Below are 20,659 nucleotides of genomic sequence, written 5' to 3' on the forward strand. Positions count from 1 at the left end.
CCATTACTATCCAGTGATCCCATTTCTGGGTATATATCCAAAGGAAATGAAATCAGTATCTGGAAGAGAGATCTGCACCCCTGCGTTGCAATGATTGCAAACTTATTCACAATAGCCAAGATATGGAAACAACCTAAATGTCCACTGATGGATTAAAAAATGCACTATATGTATACAATGGAATATTATGCAGCCATAAAAAAGTAGAGAATCCTGCCACTGGTGACAGGAGAACAGATGTTTTAATCTAACTACACTACACCAGAGTTACCTCGCTAATCACCTCTAAATCACCTTTACGTTCTGTTCTAGAAGCAACAAGATATTCTTTGGGCAGGATGAAAGAATCTCCTGTGTTATGTACTTTGCCTTCATGCTTTTCACAGCCATGCAGCATGATCAGCGGACAAATGTTAGAAGCTTCCAAACCATGCTCTTGTTTCTATGGCTGAGTACTAAGTACATCTGGATGAAACCTGTAATTCTGTTTTACTGAATTCTATCTTCCTCCCCATAGTTCCATAATGTCCTAGGGGTGTGAGGTACTTTAAGGCATCTAAGAAAAGGCACCCACTTCTTCCAAATAAATCATAAATAGTCGCTCAACCTGTGTTGTACAGAAAGCAGAGCCCAAGGCAGAGGTTATGTGCTATGAACGCACGAGGGGCGTGCCAGCCTTGGGGCAGGAGTGCCGGAAAAAAGGAGAGGGGCAGGGAAGGAAGGAAACTGATGAACACACATGAAGGAGCTGGCCAGTGTTTGATATCAAGCATGACAAATTGCCCAAATTTGCCAGACTCTTTTCTGGGAGACCATACTAATGGATGCTTCTCAGATCCGTCCACCTGGGGAGGGATTTATCCACTAGTTTCCATCTTTTGTTGGTCAAAGGTGTGCCCTGCAGGATGCTAATTCCTCTTTGCTTCTGGGTAGCATGTGTGTACTTGTCCAGAAAATCTTGCACATTTCAGAGTGAACAAGAGAGCCCTAGGGCGGGACAGCACAGGTCTAAGGTCAGGCACTGTTTTTTTGTGCTAAAGCAAATTCCCTGGTGTCATTAGGGAGTTTAGTGCTACAGCAGCTGAAAAAAACAGCCCAATGTCCCTGGACCAGGTAGACCTGGCCTTCAGAGAAGGTCTGAAATGGCACAAAGATGTGTAACTGATACAAATTCTTTAGTCCAGCTCTCTTACACTGCCCTCCAAAGGCCATGCTGGCTAAATTTCACAGTGGGTACAGGGCAAGTATCTTGATGATAGTGTTTAAGCTCCTGGATCAAGCCATACCTGAACTCCATGTACAGACTGTTTCCTATGGAAGTCAACCAATATCTCTCTTCTGTTTCATCTAGTTGAATTGGGTTTACAGTCACTTGCAACAAAGGGTTTTAACAGTTTCACATTAGATTGATGCTTCTCAAAAGCACATTTTGGTCCAAAATGATATAAAGAATCATTTACAGAAAGCTAGGGCAGCTCAGAAAATGTTTTATGTGTGACAACTCATGACAATCTCCACCATCCCACCTCTCATCAAACTGGACATTTTTAATGAACAATTGACATTTTTTAAAAACTCTTGGAACCTGCAGACACTATTAATAATCAGATATCATTTTCACATCTTCATTCGCACTAAATTTAATTCACTGCTGAGACAAAAGGGAAGGGTACACTACATCTTTCTCAGATGTCCTTCAGGATGTTCTCATAGTGGTGCTAAAGAAGAGGAAGCTATCATGGCTATGAACCTTTTGTGTTGTAAAGTTAAACCAGTTTCTTCAATGAACCATCCCGGCCTGACTGCTGCCCAGTCGCGCTTCATCATTTTCATAGGCAAGCGTCAAACCTCAAGCCCTTTCCTTGTGCTTTCAAAATCTGAAATTAGTCAAACACAAAGATAACTTGAGTGCTTTAAAAGTTGACCAAAAAAGGTGCAAAAATGAAGAAAAAAATAAAACCTCACTTTTTTTTTTTTTTTTTTTTTTTTTGCGAGTCTCTGCACATTTGGAGTTTGGGCACAAAGAAGATTCATAGAATAATGACTGTTTTAATGGGCCTTTCAAAATGTACAGGGAAGCCAACTAATCTTAGAGGCGATGGTGAATACTTGAGCAGCTACTTAATAAAGATGCAGGAGTGTGTGGTGTGAATGCAATGCTCCCATTGGCCAATCAATGCTCAGAGAAGCCATTAACCCACAGAGCAAAAGGCACCTTGCCAGACAGTTATCCTATAAAAGGAGAGAATTCTGAGAGTCATAAAAACGGGAATGTCATTGACCCGTTCAAGTAAAAAGACATTCGATGTTGTTTGGTAGCCAGGGCTAGGGATGGAAGAACTGGGCTACAGATAACCACTGGGCACCTGCCCAACTTATGAGCTCACACACATACAAGTACCTGTTAAGGACCTTGTATTTGTTTCCTGTTGCTGCTGTTAACACATGACCACAAGCCTGGTGACTCAGAACAATGCAAATGGATTCTCTTTCACTTCTGCAGGTCAGAAGTATAAAAGCAAGGTGTCCACAGGGCATGTTCCTTCTGGAAGCTTCAGGGGAGAATCTGTCCCCTTGCCTTTCCAAATATCCAGAGGTTGGGACTTCCCCGGTGGTCCAGTGGTTAAGAACCTGCCTTTCAATACAGGGGACGTGGGTTCGATCTCTGGTTGGGGAACTGAGATCCCACATGCCGCGGGGCAACTAAGCTCGTGCGCCACAACTACTGAGCCCACTCGCTCTGGAGCCTGTGAGCCACAACTAGAGAAAAAAAAAAGCCCTCGTGCCACAACTAGAGAGAAGCCCGCATGCTGCAACAAAAGATCCCACGTGCCGCAACTAAGACCCAACGCAGCCAAAAATAAATAAATAAATTTAAAAAACATATACATATCCATACATATCCAGAGGCTGCCAGCATTCCATGGCTTGTGGCCCCTTCCAACATCACTCCAATCTGTTGCTTCCCTCCAGCCTCCTCTGAAAAATCCTCACGTGCGTGTCCTACTGTAGCCAATTCTCTGCTTCTCTCCTTTATCAGGACTTTTGTAATCACATCTATATGGATGATGAAGGCAACCTCCTTGTGTCACACCCTTAACCACATCTGCAAAGCCCCTTTTGCCATGTAAGTTAACATTCCCAGGTTCCAGAATTAAGGATGTGGACATCTTGGGGACCATTATTTATCCCACACAGTCTTGAAAGTGGATGACTGAAATCAAAGCACAAACTCTCATTCTAGAAAGGACTGTCCCATTGGAGCAAGCCCTGGGTTTGGCTGTGTCATTTATTCAAGCGTCTTGCTAATGCTTGATTTTTTTCCAGAGTCTGGTTTCTCAGGTCCCTGTATTATAAATATCTGGATCCTCTTCTGGGTGTTTGTATAGGGCACATCCCAGTACAGAGCTCGGGGCCGGGGTGAGGGCTCACGGCATTGTCCCACTCTCTTTCTCTATCTCTTAACATTTATTCAGTAAATGTTGAGCAAAGACCTTTTGGGAGATGTTTAAAGAAAAGAGACTCATACAGGAGACTGAAGTGTCCATGGTAATTTACCTCCTCATCAAACTTGCTTCCAAAGTATAGACATTCTTCTTATTTTTCAGATTGGGAACCAAAGCACTTCTGTTGTATTAGGCACTGTTCTAGGACTTTTATGTATTATTTAATTACATCTACCATCCTCCCCAAGCTGAGTGGGTGGGTATCACTGCCTCATTTAACAAATGAGGAAACTGAGGTTTAGGGAGATTAAATGAAATACCCAACACCAAGAGCAAATAAGTGGCAGATACAGAATTCACTCTCAGCCTTGTCTGATTTCCGGGCTCTGCCTTTTAAGCACCATATTCTATTGTCTCAAATGATGATGTCTCTGGGAGGGAACAGAATATTTTAGGCAGGTGCATTGTTTTTTTTTGTTGTTGTTGTTGTTTGTTTGTTTAATTTTTATTTTATACTGGAGTATAGTAGATTAACAATGCTCTGTTAGTTTTGGGTGTACAGCCAAGTGATTCAGTTATACATATACTTGTACCAATTCTTTTTCAAATTCTTTTCCCATTTAGGTTATTACAGAATATTGAGCAGCGTTCCCTGTGCTATACAGGAGGTCCTTGTTGGTTGTGTATTTTATTTTATTTTATTTTTAATTAATTAATTAATTAATTAATTTTTTTTTATGGCTGTGTTGGGTCTTCGTTTCTGTGCGAGGGCTTCCTCTAGCTGCAGCAAGTGGGGGCCGCTCTTCATCGCGGTGCGCGGGCCTCTCACTATCGCGGCCTCTCTTGTTGCGGAGCACAGGCTCCAGACGCGCAGGCTCAGTAGTTGTGGCTCACGGGCCTAGCTGCTCCACGGCATGTGGGATCTTCCCAGACCAGGGCTCGAACCCGTGTCCCCTGCATTGGCAGGCAGATTCTCAACCACTGCGCCACCAGGGAAGCCCCTGGTTGTGTATTTTAAACATAGCAGTGTGTATATGTCAATCCCAAACTCCCAGTCTATCCCTCCCCCCAACCCTTCCCCTCTGGTAACCGTAAGTTCGCAGGTGCCTTGTTAAAGACCTTCACAGCACCAAAAGGCCTGGAGAGCTATCAACTCTTTTTTCTCTTTTCTTTTCTTTTCTTATCTTCTATCTACAGCATTTATCTTAAGGACATACACTGTAGCTACTGTGAATCCTAGCAGATTCCCAGGCTCCAAAGACTTTGCCTATGAAGAGTCAGAACAGGGCTTATCCATATTCATAAGGCTTGTCTGCCACACTTCCTACGGCTGGGCTGGTGCCTCTGAAGGGCTCTGCCTCAGTTAGCCAGCGGCGTACCACACGGAGCATTTATTCTCAGCATCCCTGATCCGTGATCGGCTGGTGATGCTCTGCTTCAGGCTGCGGGTCAGCTGGGCTCAGAAGGTCCACAGAACTTGGCTCCAGGCTCCACATGGGGTTCAGGTCTGCTCCACACGTCTCTCATTCTTCTGGGGCCGCCTGACTATGCGGCATGTTTTTCTCATAACGATGCCAGAAGTACAAGAGGGCAAACCCGGCCACGTAAGCACATCTCCAGCACCTGCTCCGCTCACATCCGCCAACATCGCCTTGGCCAAAGCAAGTCGCGTGGCTAAGTTCAAAGCTAATGGGAAAGGAAGTGAACTCCACCCACCAGCAGGCAGGGACGCAGCTATAAAATACGGGACGGAGAGCTGGGGTCCCAGTGTAATCCACCACAGCCTGTTCATATCTGGTTTGTTTTCCCTCACTGATGGTGATTCCCTCACTTCTATATCTGCTTTGATGGAGGAAGAACCAAAAAGTAAAACCCAATGTATTCTACTCCACTTACAAGTTCTTACTCTGAATTCCATCCCCATATATTGAATCCACCCCCAACTCCAAGCATCAATGTTTCCACCCGATTCTTCATCTGCACTGTCTCACTGCAGCCCACCTCCAACATCACTGGATGCTCAGAGCCTCGAAGCAGTGCCCTTGACTCAACACATCCCCTCTGGTTTTCACACACTGGCCGGGGTGATCCTTTAAAGTGTAAACTCCCTACCTTTCAACTCTGCACTTACAATAAAATTCAAATTCCAGATCATGCCCTAAAAGACCCCATCTTCTCCAAGGCCCTGCCAACCTCTCTCATGTCATCTTGTAACAGTGCCCCACTCTGACCTCGTGTCCCAAGCATACCTGGGTCTTTTTTTTTTTTTTTTCAGCTCATGAGTAAGTTATTTATTTAAGGCATCTCCTGCCATAAGCAAAGGAATGGAAGATCAGTATAATGGTCATCAAGTATAATGGTCATCACTGGATACAAGAAGGTGAGCTTAAGGTCCCCTTTCAAGTATAAAGGATGGAGGATCAGTATAATGGTCATCACTGGATACAAGAAGGTAAGCTTAAGGTCCCCTTTAGCAAAGGGACAGAAGATCAGTATAATGGTCATGAAGTATAATGGTCATCAAGTATAAGGGATGGAAAATCAGTATAATGGCCATCAAGTATAATGGTCATCAAGTATAACGGATGGAGGATCAGTATAATGGTCATCAAGTATAATGGTCATCAAGTATAATGGTCATCACCGGACACAAGAAGGTGAGCTTAAGGCCCCCTAACTTTTCTGGTCCATGTGTGCAGAGTAACGACCCAAACTAGTGCTGTGGTCCCCACCGTAGTGGTCCAGGTTCTCTTTATTCATCTTCACAGCCAGTTGGAAGCAGATTCACATGAGGGTTATGGACAAGGGTATGGTTACCATCTTCCCAGGGAAAGGGCTTGGACCTGATGCGGAGATGGGGGTAGTCGACCGACTCCCGTCTGTCCTCCTCTCCGTGGCGCGACTTCAGGAAGACATTCAAGCATGCTTACTCCCACCCCGGGGAGCGCCACGAGGCAGGTGAGGGCCTTCCACACGCGACCTGAGCCCTGCTTGCTGTGGGCACCACTCGACATAGGCCGACTCAGCTGCAGCCGGGAGCGACCTAGCGGCCCAGATACCCGGGGTCCAGCTGCTGCCACCATTTTCAACCGGGATCACCGCCTACCTGGGTCTTCTCATTTGTTGTTAGAACTTGCTGTTCTCTTTGTCTGGTGCCCTGGGACCCCGGATCTTCACACTGCTAGCCCTTCTTGATATCCAGGTCTCTTAAAGGCTAACTATGCTTATAAAGAAGCCCGCACCTTCCACACCCACACGGCGTGGACCCACCATGATCTAAACTGTTCTAAACTGTTCGTATTTTGGTATCACTTGGGCAGTGCCAGTTTCTTCCTCAGAAAGGAATTTAACTGACAGCAGAGACCTTATCAGCCCAATTCAGCATTGTACCCCAAATAGGAAACACAGTGCGAGCTTATATTAACAGCTCTCTAAATACTGCATTGAATTCAAAAATGATCAAAGGCATCTGAACAAGAAACTCACACGTGCTCCAGAAAGTTGGAGAAAGCATGGCTTCATAGAGATTACCAGAAACTAAAGCAATGTTGCTCTAAGTCTGAGCTGCTTGTCGACGTCAGCGGACGCCTACACGCGTCGCTGATATTTGGGAAGTGGAAGCTTGATTGGAGCTTCACGGAGTCCAAGTGTCACTGTCTTCCTGAGGCTTGGCCAAGGGCCCCCAAAGAGTAGGACATTGAGTTCTGTGTTAGTTACAAAGTCAAGGTAAAGGAATTGGGCAGGAATGCATGTCTGAGGACAGAGAGTTATGCGATGTATTGCAAAGCTGATGAAAGATAGCATGATAGGAGTGTGAGCTTTGGAGCTACACTGTCTGAGTTAGAATTTGGTCAGTTTCTTAACCTCTCTTAACCTCAGTCTCGCCATCACTAAAATGAGGACAATAATCGCACCCACCCCCTAGGTTATCATGAAGATTAAATGGGTTAGTTCATGCAAAGCCCTTGTGAGCACTGCTTGGTACCTATGAGTAATCCATCTGGCTTGGCTATTATTAGTATAAATAAATATTAATTTGGATCAAATTGTAGATACAAGCAGAGAGAGAGAGGGGAAAAAATCATAATTAGAGCTGTTAAATAACACTTGTTATAATTTTCTGTGGTGCCTTCTCAAAATAAGGTCTTCTGTAAATGCCACTTCAAATCTCAGAATTCAGCAACTCACCCACCAGCCAGCTGTCAGGGAATGGGTTTAACTCGTAGAAGTGGTTCTGTTCAGCCACTTCTTTTCCTCTGACAATGTTATCTCAGGGTTACCCAGTAGAAAAGTTACACTGCTTATTATAACCACAGTACAAACGAGGCCTGGGATTTAGATAACACCTCGGGTACCAAAAGCTAAAAAGCACATCTAAGTGATGCAGTCCTGTCTCTTTTCACAACATCCGAGCAAAATCAAGAGTTTGATAATACTGTCCCCTGAGCAGATAAAGAGATTAAAAAGAAATCAAAGAACTTCTTCAGGGAGACCCAGCAGAGAAGTTCCATAGCTGAAAAGAGGTCTGAAAACCAATGTTAGCATACCAAGCCTTCCGTAATTTACCCGCCTTTACATTTTCAATTTCTTTACTTATGTTTCATCTCTTTCCAAAGAAGGAATTGGAAATATATTTAATAGGTCAAGTAAGAGATCCCAAACTGCATTCCATGGAACAATTACAGGTGATGGTCATTGTGACTTGGGAAAAATCCACTGGCAAATAGGATTCCATGGTGAAGAAAATCTTAATTCCTCTCATGCAGAAAAGGATCGTTATTTACAGTTCTGGGTGGTCCTACCGTGGAGAATCCTGCTAACTTTGGTTAGCCCAGCATTTCACATCCCTGGCAAAGCATTTTTTAAAATACAAAATCAATACTACTCAGAGCACCAGTGTCCCATGGATCATCTGCTTGGGGCATGTTGACTTGAGGAAATCATGGTGCAGAGAAAAAAGAGGGTGATAATGAGAAATCCAGGGTCAGGGGAGTGCATATCAGTCCAGACCACCACCACCTTTGCGTCCAGACCACCACCATCTTTGCGTCCAATTGCTACAGGAGGGATGCAAACGTGGCCATCAGCATCCTGCAGGCCAAGGAAAAGGTAGGAATACGAGCAGTCCTAAGGGTCAGCTTATGAAAAACAGGTAAATCTGGAAACAGGTAGTTTTGGGGGATTTGGTGAGCCTTTAACCCAGGCTGCTTCTTCAAATATTTCAAGATTTGAAATAAAGAAGCAACACAGGACAGCAAGCAAAGACTACCCTGGATTTTTTTCCCGAAGCAAATTTAGCAATTCCAAATGCAACGCGTGACATTCATAGAGGTACTATTTAAACTTGTTTTAAAATTAGTGCTACTAGTTTGAAAATGGTAGTGTATATTAATGCAGAAAGATTTTAGAGTTTCTAGAAGTAGAGAGAAACTCAAAAACACCATGGAAAGGATATAATTTTTCTAAATGACAGCAACTCTAAGGCACCTATCGTGCACCTAACAGAGCGGGCATTCAGCACATGAATCCCTTGTTGTTATTATTACTGCTATTTAAAAAAAACAAAAAACCAAAAACACCAGTGGAAATACCACAGCTTAAGCTTCAATGCTGTGCTTAGTTGGTAATTCAAGCCTAGAGATTCTTTTTGGCAATGAACATCTGATTTATATGAAGGTCATAACCTTAACTCTTCTTCCTATTTCCCAAGCATCCCCAAATTTACATATCGAAAACTAAAGCTTTTTTGATTGCTCCTTGAAATCATGCCATCCCCTTCTTCACCTCTCCAGCTCGTAGCAAACACCTCCTTATTTCCATTTATTTGAAATCAGACACAGACTTATCAGGATCCTCTTCTTTCTCTCGATGCCCACATGACCATCCACCAGCAAGGCTCAACAGCTCTTTCTCGTTATTATACAGTTAGTCGCCTACATGCGAATGAGTTCCGTTCCGAGATTGCGTTCTTAAGTCCAATTTGTTCGTAAGTCCAACAAAGTCAGCCTAGGTGCCCAACTAACACAATCAGTTACATAGTACTGTACTGAAATAGGTTTATAATACATTTCACACAAATAATACATAAAAAACAAGCAAACAAAAAATAAATAAAACATTTTTAATCTTACAGTACAGTACCTTGAAAAGTACAGTAGTACCAGCTACATCACTGCTGCTTTTATGCTTGCTTCCGGACATCCTGGGTTTGAAATAAAGGTACTGTACTACTGTACTCTGTACAGTACTGTACAGTAAAGTACACAAAAGCACAACCACTTGCAGAGGATGAAAGCACATGACAATGTACGCCAGACACTTGAACTAACTTACCTGATTGGACATGCGCACGCACATTTGCATCTTTGAAAGTTCGCAACTTGAAGGTTCGGATGTAGGGGACTCACTGTAACCTCAGGTAACTTGACTCCGCCCCCTTCTCGCTGCCCCTCCCTCTTCCATCGTTTCCCCGCGGGATGCTGTAAAGTAGTCCGCAAATTCTCCTGCTGCCTGCATCGCTGCTCTCCTCCAATACAATCTCCACTCACAAAGTATTTAAAATCCATAAAATATATATTTTAAAATTTTCTAATTGACACCCCCCAAATTCTAACCGTTGCACTTGGAATAAAATCCAGATTCCTGCTTCAAGCTCATCTTGAGACACTTTTCTTTGACTCTTTGCCTTCTGGCCACCCTGGCCACTTTGAGCTGTTTTCTGCCTTAGAACCCACCTGTAGAAGGTTCCTTCTGTCTGCAGTGTCCACATCGCCTGCACTGTGTAGGACTGACATGTCTTTATCCCACAAGCCTCAGTTTAAACAACACCTCCTTAAGGCTGACCTTCTCTGATTTTCCAAACTAAGTGTCCCCTTTCTCCAATCTGTAATTCTCCATCACTATATTCTGTTTGATATTTTATAGCATGTTGTCTGATACGTGCGATGTTCACTTATTTATTTATTTACCTGTTCATTATCTGTTTCCTACATCTTTACCACTAACATCACGGGAGTGGGATTTATGTCTGCTTTATTTACCAAACCTTACACTTTACCTAATACATTCAAGACATGTGCACACACACAGACATACATATTTGTAGAATATACGCATGATGGAACGAATGAGGAAAACTCCACAAAGGATTCTTTATGAAAAAGGAATATAATTTGATTTCATGGTACAGTATGTAAATAATTTGTAAAACATCCGTGAAAGGATGATTCACTAATTAATTCCCTTCCATTTTCTCTCTGTCACAAAACCCACTTTGGCCAACATATCAAAATACAAGCAGGCCTTGCTGACTATCATTTCCCTTGAAAATAATCAATGACCCCTTGCCTGTTTAGAAATCATAAATTGATTGCAGCTGCAAAATAAAATAAGTCTCCAGAAAGAGCAGAATGCCACTTAGTTAATTCTGAAATGAATAATAAAACACGATAAACAGCCCATGCCACTTAGATGGATTTATTAACTAGAGTTTAGGCAAAGAAAGAGCAGTCATAATTCAGCCATTCTTTCTGGGCCATTCCCAGCTACACGTGCGCAGAGAATATTCGATGGAATGAGAATGTCCTACGTAAGTGGTCTCTACCTGCCAGGACGGGGTCAATAGCAGACTCTAGGTGGATATTGATTAATTCTCCATTTTAGATGTTAATCTAAATGACATTCTTAGAGGTATTATAAGGGACGTAGGTAGGTGCTGGAAAGGAAGTAGGTAACTGTAGCTTTTGGTGAAAATTTGTAAGGAAAAGTAAGTAAGGGTAAGTAGCTTATGTAAGAGGAGAGCCAAAGAGTTAGTCTTTAGGATACACGGGATGCTCTTCTGAGCCTCAGTTTACTCATTCACTGGAGGGAGGTCGACCCTTCCTCTCTTTATGTCACCTGTGTCACCTCCTGAACAAACACACTCAGAAGCCAGCTATGTAGTATGGCTGTCAAGAGCAAAATCCATCATCATTATCTTCTCTAAAGAGTGAACTCCAGGGCTTCCCTGGTGGCGCAGTGGTTGAGAATCCGCCTGCCAATGCAGGAGGCACACGTTCGAGCCCTGGTCTGGGAAGATCCCACATGCCGCGGAGCAACTAAGCCCGTGTGCCACAACTACTGAGCCCGAGTGCCACAACTACTGAAGCCCGCGTGCCTAGAGCCCGTGCTCCGCAACAAGAGAAGCCACCACAATGAGAAGCCCGCGCACCGCAATGAAGACCCAACGCAGCCAAAAATAAAAAATAAATTAAAAAAAAAAAAGGAGTGAACTCCACCTGGGTCCCTACGTTCCCTCTGGTTCTCTGTGAAAGTTGAGTCTTAACGTTCTTTTTATGGTTGCTGGTGACATGTTGCTGTTGTTAAACACAGAGGTTTAATAGGTGTTGTTAAACTGTCCAGTCACCTATTTAATTACTAGTTCAGCAATTACTTTACCACAATTAGGCACCAAATTATCTCAGTAGCTTTTGTTCCAAGATTTGTCTTTACAGCCCTCTGGGGTTTGTCTCCTTAATATAATTTTGGCTCTATCTCTCTCCACACATGAACGTGGGTGGCGTCCTTAGGGATGAAAGTAGGACTGGGATTGGGGTGTCACATGGTTAGAGATGCTCTGTAGGTGATGATCCAACCTGCAGTCTGCTTTCAGAAGGACTCCCCGCCTGACCGTCTAGGGCAGAGCTGGGCTTCGTGCAGGACCCGTGAAATCGGACCTCCATTGTCCCTATTTGCTAACTGGCCCCCGCACATTTGGAGGACTAGGAGTCTTACAGACTGAACCATTAAGATGTGCTCAGTGAAGCTCTTATTGGAAAAAGAAACACAGGGCACTCCAAGCTCACTGGAGGTTAAGAGGCGGTCAAACCACATAAAAGGGAATCCTGGAAAAAAAAAAGAAAAGTGAAGCTAGAGCTCAGAAAACTCTAAGAAAGCAGCCTATAAAAGCTAGAACTGAGTCACTCTTTATACCTGGAACGTTCCCACGAGACACCTGGCTGAGTTGGAAGTGGTCAGTGGGAAAAGGTCACTTGTCACCAAGCAGGGTCACAGAAGGAAGCCAGATTTCTAAAAGTTTTGAGAAAAGAAAAAAAAGTTCTATGGACAGAAAATCTAGATGAGGTCTGACCAAGGGGGAAAACTGAAATTCTGATTTCACCAAGGCAAATGATTGCTAGAGGAAGAAAAGCCAAAAATACCTGAAGGTCTAAGTTTGGCCAGGGAAGGGACAGCTGGGGGGCTTGTGGTGAGAAGTGGGTCTTTTTTTAAATTTAATTTTTATTGGAGTACGGTTGCTTTACAATGCATTAGTTTCTTGCTGTACAGCAAAGTGTATCAGTCATACGTTTACATATACCCACTCTTCTTCCTTTTTGTTTAACTTTGTATTTTCTATTGGAGTATAGCCGATTAACAATGTTGTGATGGCTTCAGGCGCACAGCAAAGCGACTCAGCCATACATGTACATGTATCCATTCCTCCCCAAAGTCCCCTCCCATTCAGGCTGCCATATAACATCGAGCAGAGTTCCCCGTGCTGTACAGTAGGTTGTCATTAGTTGTCTATTTTATACATACTGGTGCATATATGTCAGTCCCAATCTCCTTGAGGGAGGATTACAGGAGGGCAGGTGGAGGAGGGTTAATTTAGGAAGGTGGCGACATAGAGGGACCACAGAGAAAGCATCAGTAACCTGGAGCCAGCACCTGCCCTGCTGCTGCCGACCCTTGGGGGAGGAGGGATGCTGTTGGGAGTAGCAGTGATGTTTGGCAGAGGGACCCGCCCCGCGCCCCGCGGAATGGCGCAGAGAGACAGCCAGCAGGGAAGAAGCTCCACGCCCCTCCACTCCTGTCCTCTGGGCTCCCGCTGGGGCTTCCAGAGGCTTCTCTCTGGCCAAATCTGGCTGCAATCCAGAGGCTCTTGAAGTCCTTTAAGGCAGAATATGCAAGAGGATGGCAAAGCAAACGGGTCTGCCCAAGCAAAAAGAAGATTCCAGGCACAAACATCCAGGAAAAGGAAGGCTTTTGGAAAATGATATCAGCTACCAAAGCACCTCATTTCCATTTCTGCTTCGATTCCATTGTCAGAAAGTCATCAGAGCAGAAGTGAGAGTGGTTAAGAAGGAATTAGACCCACATTGGGTGAATAATTTGCAAGCCATCACCGAGCCTTTTTAAGCGAGAGCAAGCCTCCAGAATTGGGTGTATCACTCCGAGGGACAGACAGACAGACTTTGTAGTGTTTTTACTGAACCTGTGAGGAACCATATACAGACAGAGAGGCCCCAGAATAATTTCCAATGAACAAAAATGGACGGGACAGAAAGTCGGTTATGAAAACTGCAGATCAGTGAGCCTGAAATCAACAGAGACACAGGTGCAGAAAAGGTTGTTAAAAATATCATGAGTACTTTTAACAAAGAGCTACCAATCCCTAGAAGATGCTATGGCTTCATAAGGACATGTCATGCTTGAATAACCTCCGTTATTAATTGGTTGGATCTTATATGCACCATCGTTTAATCATCCAACAAGTATTTTGAGCCCCTACTATGTGCCAGTTAATGTTCTAGGTGTGTGGATACTGCATCCATCAAGGTGGACAAGCTCTCTGTGTTCAAGAAGTCTAAAATCTAGTGGGGAAAAATACTCGCAAGGAAACGTAAAAATAAGGAGGATAAGTTCCGATAATTAAAGGTAAATCAAAGCAGGTGAGCCATGTGATGGAATAAACATGTCTTGACGGCGGTGGGTACAACACTGATTTCTTCGCTGATTGAAGAAAACTTATACAGAAGGACAGGACGAGTGATGAGTCAGCGGTGAGACATGCTTGTGGAAGCGACCTCCAGGCAGGGGAACAGCCAGTGCAAACACCCTGCGGTCAGGGCAAGGTTCAGGAACACCAAAGCATGGGAGTGTGAAGCTTACCAGCAAGGGAGTTGGTTTTAGGAAATGAGGTCAAAGAGGTAGGGAGGGACCAGACAATGAAGGGGTCTTTGAGTCTTAGTAAGAACTTTGAATTTTATTGTAAGTGTGGATGGAATTGGATGCAATGATCTTAGGCAGAAAGGATGGGTAGGTGTCTGGTGTTTCGAAAAGATCTCCCAGCTGCTATTGGGGAAAATGGATCAGGTGGGAGTGCGGGTGTGGCAAAAGTAGAGGACAGGAGACCACGTATTTAGGGCAAGAAATTAAAGTGTCTTGAACTTGGGGAATAGCAGAAGAGATCAAACTCAAGGATATACTTTGGAGACAAAACTGACAGGGTTATTGGTTGGCACGTAGGGTACGAAAAGTCAGTACCATGGACAACTCTTAGGTTATTGGTTTGAGAACAGATTTCAGGCTGAAAACATGAGAAGAAAAGGTTTAGGGAAAATTTTTTATTAATTTTTAGAATATGGTAGACATGTTGTATCTGGGATATTGGTCAGACAGTGATAGAATATCTCGCCGTGTTATTGTGGGCAGTGAGAAGTGATACGAATCTGAATGAGGGGGCATCTATGATTTATTCATCTGAGACATTTTTGAACACTTACTGTGTACTACGAACTGTTTTAGATACTAAGAATAAACATGTAAGAAAACACACAAAAATTCCTGCCCCCATGGACTTACAGTTTGAGGAACCAAACAATAAACTGAAGATCAAGTGAAATAGATGGCATGTCCGCTGATGCCTTGTACCGGAGTATTAGCCTGATATATGAACATGTTCTGGATTTATTGTGAAGGTAGAACTATCAAGATCAACCAAGAGATTGGATGTGAGGTCTGAGAGTGAAGGATTCCATAGTTTGGGTCTGAGCAACTGGAACGATGGAATTACCATTGACTGAAGTGGGGACATTTCCAGAAGGAACACGTTTGCAGGGTGAAGATCAGGGGTTTGGTTTAGGACATGCTAGTGTGAAACGCCTACTGAACAGCCAAGAGTAGTTGTGGAAACTGGAGTTCAGGGGAGAACTCCAGGCTAGAGACACACATTGTGGAATTATCAGTGACTAGATGATATTTAACATCACAAGAAAGGATGCAATCACCAAAGGATTAGATTAGGCAGAAAGGAACTCTTAAGGACTTCTCTGGAGCAGAACAGGTGGGTAGATGAGAAGGAATGAGAAAAGGGGTTCAAGAAAGTAGCCCATGAGTTAGGAAGAAAAGCTGGCATGTGTGTTCATCTCAGAAGCTTTGGAATTCCACAGAGGGTGCTCTCCTCATCCACGTTCTGTTCAGAATTCCTAATGAATTGAATGAGGACACTGAGAGGATGCTAATTACATTTATACATGACATCAAGCTGAGATGTATCATCAAAATGCTCCATCACAGATTCAGGATCCTAAAATATTTCAAGGAGCTGGAATGACGATGGACTGCATCCAACGAGATTAGCTTCCTGGCCCCAAACCCTCCCTGAACCAGAACAATCATCGGTAAGATGCATCTGAGGACCCGCATGTGAAAAGAGCAGAGATCTATGTAACTGGGAGGCGACAATGCCACGCAGCTTCCCAAGAAGGGTCATGGCAAACTGGCCGGCGTTCAGGGGAATATGTGGCCCCAAATAAGATATTAAAGCCCAGCTCCATTCTCTTCTTTGTCAGTTCATGCCCTGAATACTATTTTCAGTTCCAGGACTACAAATTAAGTTTGGGATCAAAACTGAGACTCACGGACAATTGAATGCTGAAAAGAAGAGAAACTGTCATCTCCAAGGACACTAACAAATCCAAGGGTATTTAGGGAAGAATGCCTGGCGTAGTTAGACAGTGATAACAGTTGAAAGAACTGAGAGATATTTAAACTGGAGAAACACTGGATTTGCCAACTCCTCCGGCAGGGAAAACTACACTTTTCAGCTCTCTTGTAAAAGACGATGATGCTAGAAGAGGCTGGAAAGGTAGGCAAGGGGTAGATCACAGACAGTAAGTAGGCTTCACGTGCCATGTTAAGCATTCTGGTGTCTCTTCCCAGAGCAATAAGTCATGTCATTCACATGTTTCAAACAGAAGGTAGTGACATCATCAAAGCTGAATTTCTAAAAGATTACTGTCTGCAATGTAGAGAGCGGAGTGCAGAGGGATTAAGAGTGGATGAAACATATGTTATGACCGGAAATGAAGACAATTTGAACTACAATAGTGGCAGTGGATATGGAAGAGAAGGATGGGTTTGAGAATTAGGAGGTAAAATCAAAAGTTCTTGGTACAGAGTTGAATATAAGGATATGGGACAGAGGGGTATCAAAGATGACTTGAGTGGGTAGTGAAATGGCAGAGATGCCATCCACTAGATGTTGAACATTACAAATCTCTCTCTCTCTCTGTCTTTATGTATACGTCACCTATAGCTAAATTATCTCTATCATTCATATTCATATCCATATTTTACCCATATCTTTACTTTTACCTATTATGTCTATGGTGTGGGTTTCCCTAAGAGGTAGTGCATTATTCTCTATACCCAGAGAAGATCAATAAGAGCCTGTACAGTTCCCTAGTGGCGAGTGCTGTAGAGGGAATTCCATCATAACATGGAAAATTCATAGGCTGTTGTGAAACATATCACCACTGATCTAACAAAACGTCAAGAATTCTATTCAGTGGATGGGCTCAATGTGGCAGTATTCCATAGATAAGAAAAGGGAGATACGAAGACAGAAACTTGCCAAAGTTACTGTGAGAAGAGGTGACAGCGACATGGGTTTTATTTCTTGGGAGTCTCATTTATTTTCTCCTGTCACTCAGAAAGCTCCTAACATCATCCATCTACCATTTAGTCATGCCATAGCTCTGCTTTTTCGTCTTCCAGTTTGAAGATAAATGTATACAGGACCATTGCATGAAGTACACCTTTACCATCCATTCACGTGTGGGACTGATGTTTGACGTTTGCTCATCTTTAGGTACATAGAGGTGCCCTATGTCCTGCATCTCTTCAGAGGGCCAGTGATGCTTCTGTATATTCTTACTGGCATCGTTCCACACTTGAACCCTGCTGGTTAACAAGTACCAGACTCTTTCTAGCCGTGTGACTTTCAGTAACTTATTGTCTTTCCATGAGTCTCAGTTTTCCCATCTGAAAAATGGCCATGATGCCTCTCATGTTTTTGTGAAGCTTAAATAAGAAGTTCTATAAAGAGCCTACCTGGTGAGTCAGGTAACAAAACACAATAACTCCCTAGATACTCAATAAATGAGACAGTCTCCTCCTTTTGCAGGATTGAGCCCTTTTCTCAGTAATGGCATTGTATGCTTGTTATGATTCCCCAACTTCATTACCACAAAGGGCATTTCTTTAAATTAAGGACAGAATTTTCTAGAAAGACATGGGCCCTGAGTTCCATCACTCTACCTGGATTCATAGACTGGGAGGTTAACTTTGCCACCTGTCTTGTATCTCGGAAATGAGTTCAAACTTTTCCTATTTTTTTTAAAAGGTGAATCTGCTATACACAGTAAGAGGTAGGTAATACCTAACCTGCTTATATTCGTTAAAAGAATGAAGTGGCTAGTCACACATACTTTCAAAATGGAGAAAGGCAAGATTTATGGATAGAACTCTCAGATCTCTGGTAACATGCTTAGCAAAATCCTTTTCTTAATTATTCCATTGCTTTTCCATATGTTATCTTATTATACTTGCATATAACTACAAATTCATAAGGACTGATAGCCTCCATTTCCATTTTAAAATTGTCAGGCAAACAGATCTGCATGAAACACAGCAAGCAGTTTAAATGCTTCCTGCCCCACAGTTTGTTGCTGACAGGTTTAAGAAAAATAAGTTCTGTTAAAAAAAATCACTTTGAACTGTAAGTACTATATCCCTCAGGTAGTAATCCTGAGGAATTCTGCTGCAGGGCAGTCATTCTGCTGTTTTACGGTACAGCTGCCTTTTTAGACAAGGCATAAAAAAGTCCCTTCTTCCTGTTACTGTTAATATTTCTCATGTTTTTACAACTAAAAAAGCTTAAAGAGTAACTTCTTCCATCTTCTCTGATCTAGTCATGATAATCTCTGACACATACGATCACTCTATTAGTAGAAAAATGGATACACATGCACTTGCTATGGCCCTGGGGATGAACACCAAGCTTTGTGAACACATTCCAAACAGAGAAATAAACAGACAAACACAATCTAGCCTTAGATGAATTAATCAACCAAAGACTCACCACCGGCGAGCCATAGAGAATTAAACTGATTCTGAAGGAGAGTGCTGATTCTTTAGGAAAATGTGATTAGAATTAGTTTGGACTTGAGTTTCAGATTGTCCGATTACTCTGTTTCATGTTTGTTAAAATCCCTTTTGATGGGAAATTCACAGGTTATAAATAAACACATTTCAAGGCTTTAAACCTTGGCTGACGCTCAATCTTCAGCTTTTAATATCACCAAGCATTTCAGATCAGCTATGGATGATGAGTTATAGCAGGACAAATATGTTCGCTTCAGTAAGGACCACGGTGCCATTGGTGATACTCCGAAGGTGGGAAGTAATCTGTTTCCTACTGTACACAGGTGTGTTTTGCTAATGAAGGATGGGTTCTTTCTTCACACGTCTATTATTTTGATTTTTCGATCACCTTTTCTATAGGAAGTTTTTCACTGTTTTTGTTGGAGGTTTTAAGGTTTGTTTTGTACGTGATATGGAAAGGTAATTAACTCCTTTCACCCAAAACCCTATGCAATCATATTTGTCCTGTATTCTCCTGCTAGGGATTTTCTAGGCAACTTTCATGCTTCCATTCTTCCTTCCCTCCCTACTATCAGGAAGCTGGTTTTATTCAAATATCCATCCTTACTTACAGCCTGTGGATTCAGAGAATGCTGACGCTACCCGCCCTCTTAACGGAGCATGTCAATACTATCCCCTTGGCTATGATGAGTTTAGGAAGCCAGCCTTAGACTTTTCAGAGTATCTGGTGACTGTTTAGGGGCAGGTGATGGCCTCATCTGGCATGAGCTGACCAAGAGGAAGGACTTGCGTTTGCTAGTTGGAGGACAGCTGTTCTGCTTTCTCTGGCTGAATCCCTTTACTCCAGTGGTTTGGTGATAACCATGAAGGGAGCGTGGAGGATAGGATCAAGCAAAGGCCTAGCAGGACTGAAAGAACTACAGTGAAACAGGGCTGGCACCTGCACTGGCCACCCCAGAGGCTGCCCCTCTCAACTCCTTTGGGTGTGGCAAGAGAAGTTTGCTCACTGTGTCTGCATGTTTGAAGTGGGCCCCCTGTTTCTTGCATTCTGAAAGTGTCTCAACTGATGACACACTGACACCTGATAAATTCAATAATAAGATGCTTAGGCATCCCACAATCTGCTGGCCACAAGCTAAAGGCCCAGGAGAGCTGGCAGTGTAAGTCGAGGCTGAGTCTGACGGTCTGAGAAACAGGGGAGCTGGTGGTACAAATCCCAGTCTGAAAGCAGGACAAGATGAGATGAGATGTCCCATCTCTGGAAGGGAAAAAAGGGACAAATTTCTTCCTTTTCTTAGTTTGTAATGTAATATTAATATAGTATAATATAGCATAATATTAAGAAAAGGAGAATAATAATAGATAATTATATAATATATATCCCCCTTCATCTGTCTCTCTGTCTAGATATATATATATAGATATAGAGATATAAATACATAGATATAGAGATAGATATATCTATGTCCCTATCTATCTATCTATCTATCTCCTATTGATTCTGTTTCTCTGGAGAACCCTGACTAATACAGGAGGAGAGAAAGGAATAGGGGAGAGAGGATAGGAGGGGAGAAAAAGAGGAAAAGATAGTCTCCTCCACCAAAGTAAGAGTAGGGAAGTGATGTCTTCTGCATTTGCATTCATAACTTCCTCTTTGAAGCAAAAGAGAAACTGCATTTAAGGATAAATCAATCACTTTTGTTTAGGCTAAATTTAAGGGATAATTGAGCCACACAACTGAAAAGACTGGTTTATACAAACGGAAAAGGCAGATTTTTTTTTTTATTTGTCCACATGGTAAAGCTCTAACTCTGCATTTACCACTCGTCACACGAAGATTAATAAAGAACTTGTGGAATTGTTACTTAAAAAGGAGTTTTCTTTAATTCTACACCAACTCAAATTTCAGCATCTATTGAAATTTCCACTTTTCTTAGCATCTGTCAAGAAAATAATGTTTTTTTGTTGATAACTTCCCAGAGTTAAAGAAGACTGGGAAAATATTT

The 20,659-nt window shown here is 42.8% G+C and overlaps 1 protein-coding gene and 1 pseudogene across 1 annotated transcript in view; both read right to left on the reverse strand.

Moving 5' to 3' along the window:
• TMEM132D (transmembrane protein 132D) overlaps positions 1-20,659 on the reverse strand; it is a 691,888-nt gene that overhangs the window by 180,231 nt on the left and 490,998 nt on the right. The gene's annotated exons all lie outside the window — the stretch shown is intronic.
• LOC133075724 (cytochrome c oxidase subunit 6A1, mitochondrial-like) lies at positions 6,199-6,529 on the reverse strand (annotated as a pseudogene).

The sequence above is a fragment of the Eubalaena glacialis genome, chromosome 15 (assembly GCF_028564815.1).
Source record: "Eubalaena glacialis isolate mEubGla1 chromosome 15, mEubGla1.1.hap2.+ XY, whole genome shotgun sequence".
Taxonomy (NCBI): Eukaryota; Metazoa; Chordata; class Mammalia; order Artiodactyla; family Balaenidae; genus Eubalaena; species Eubalaena glacialis.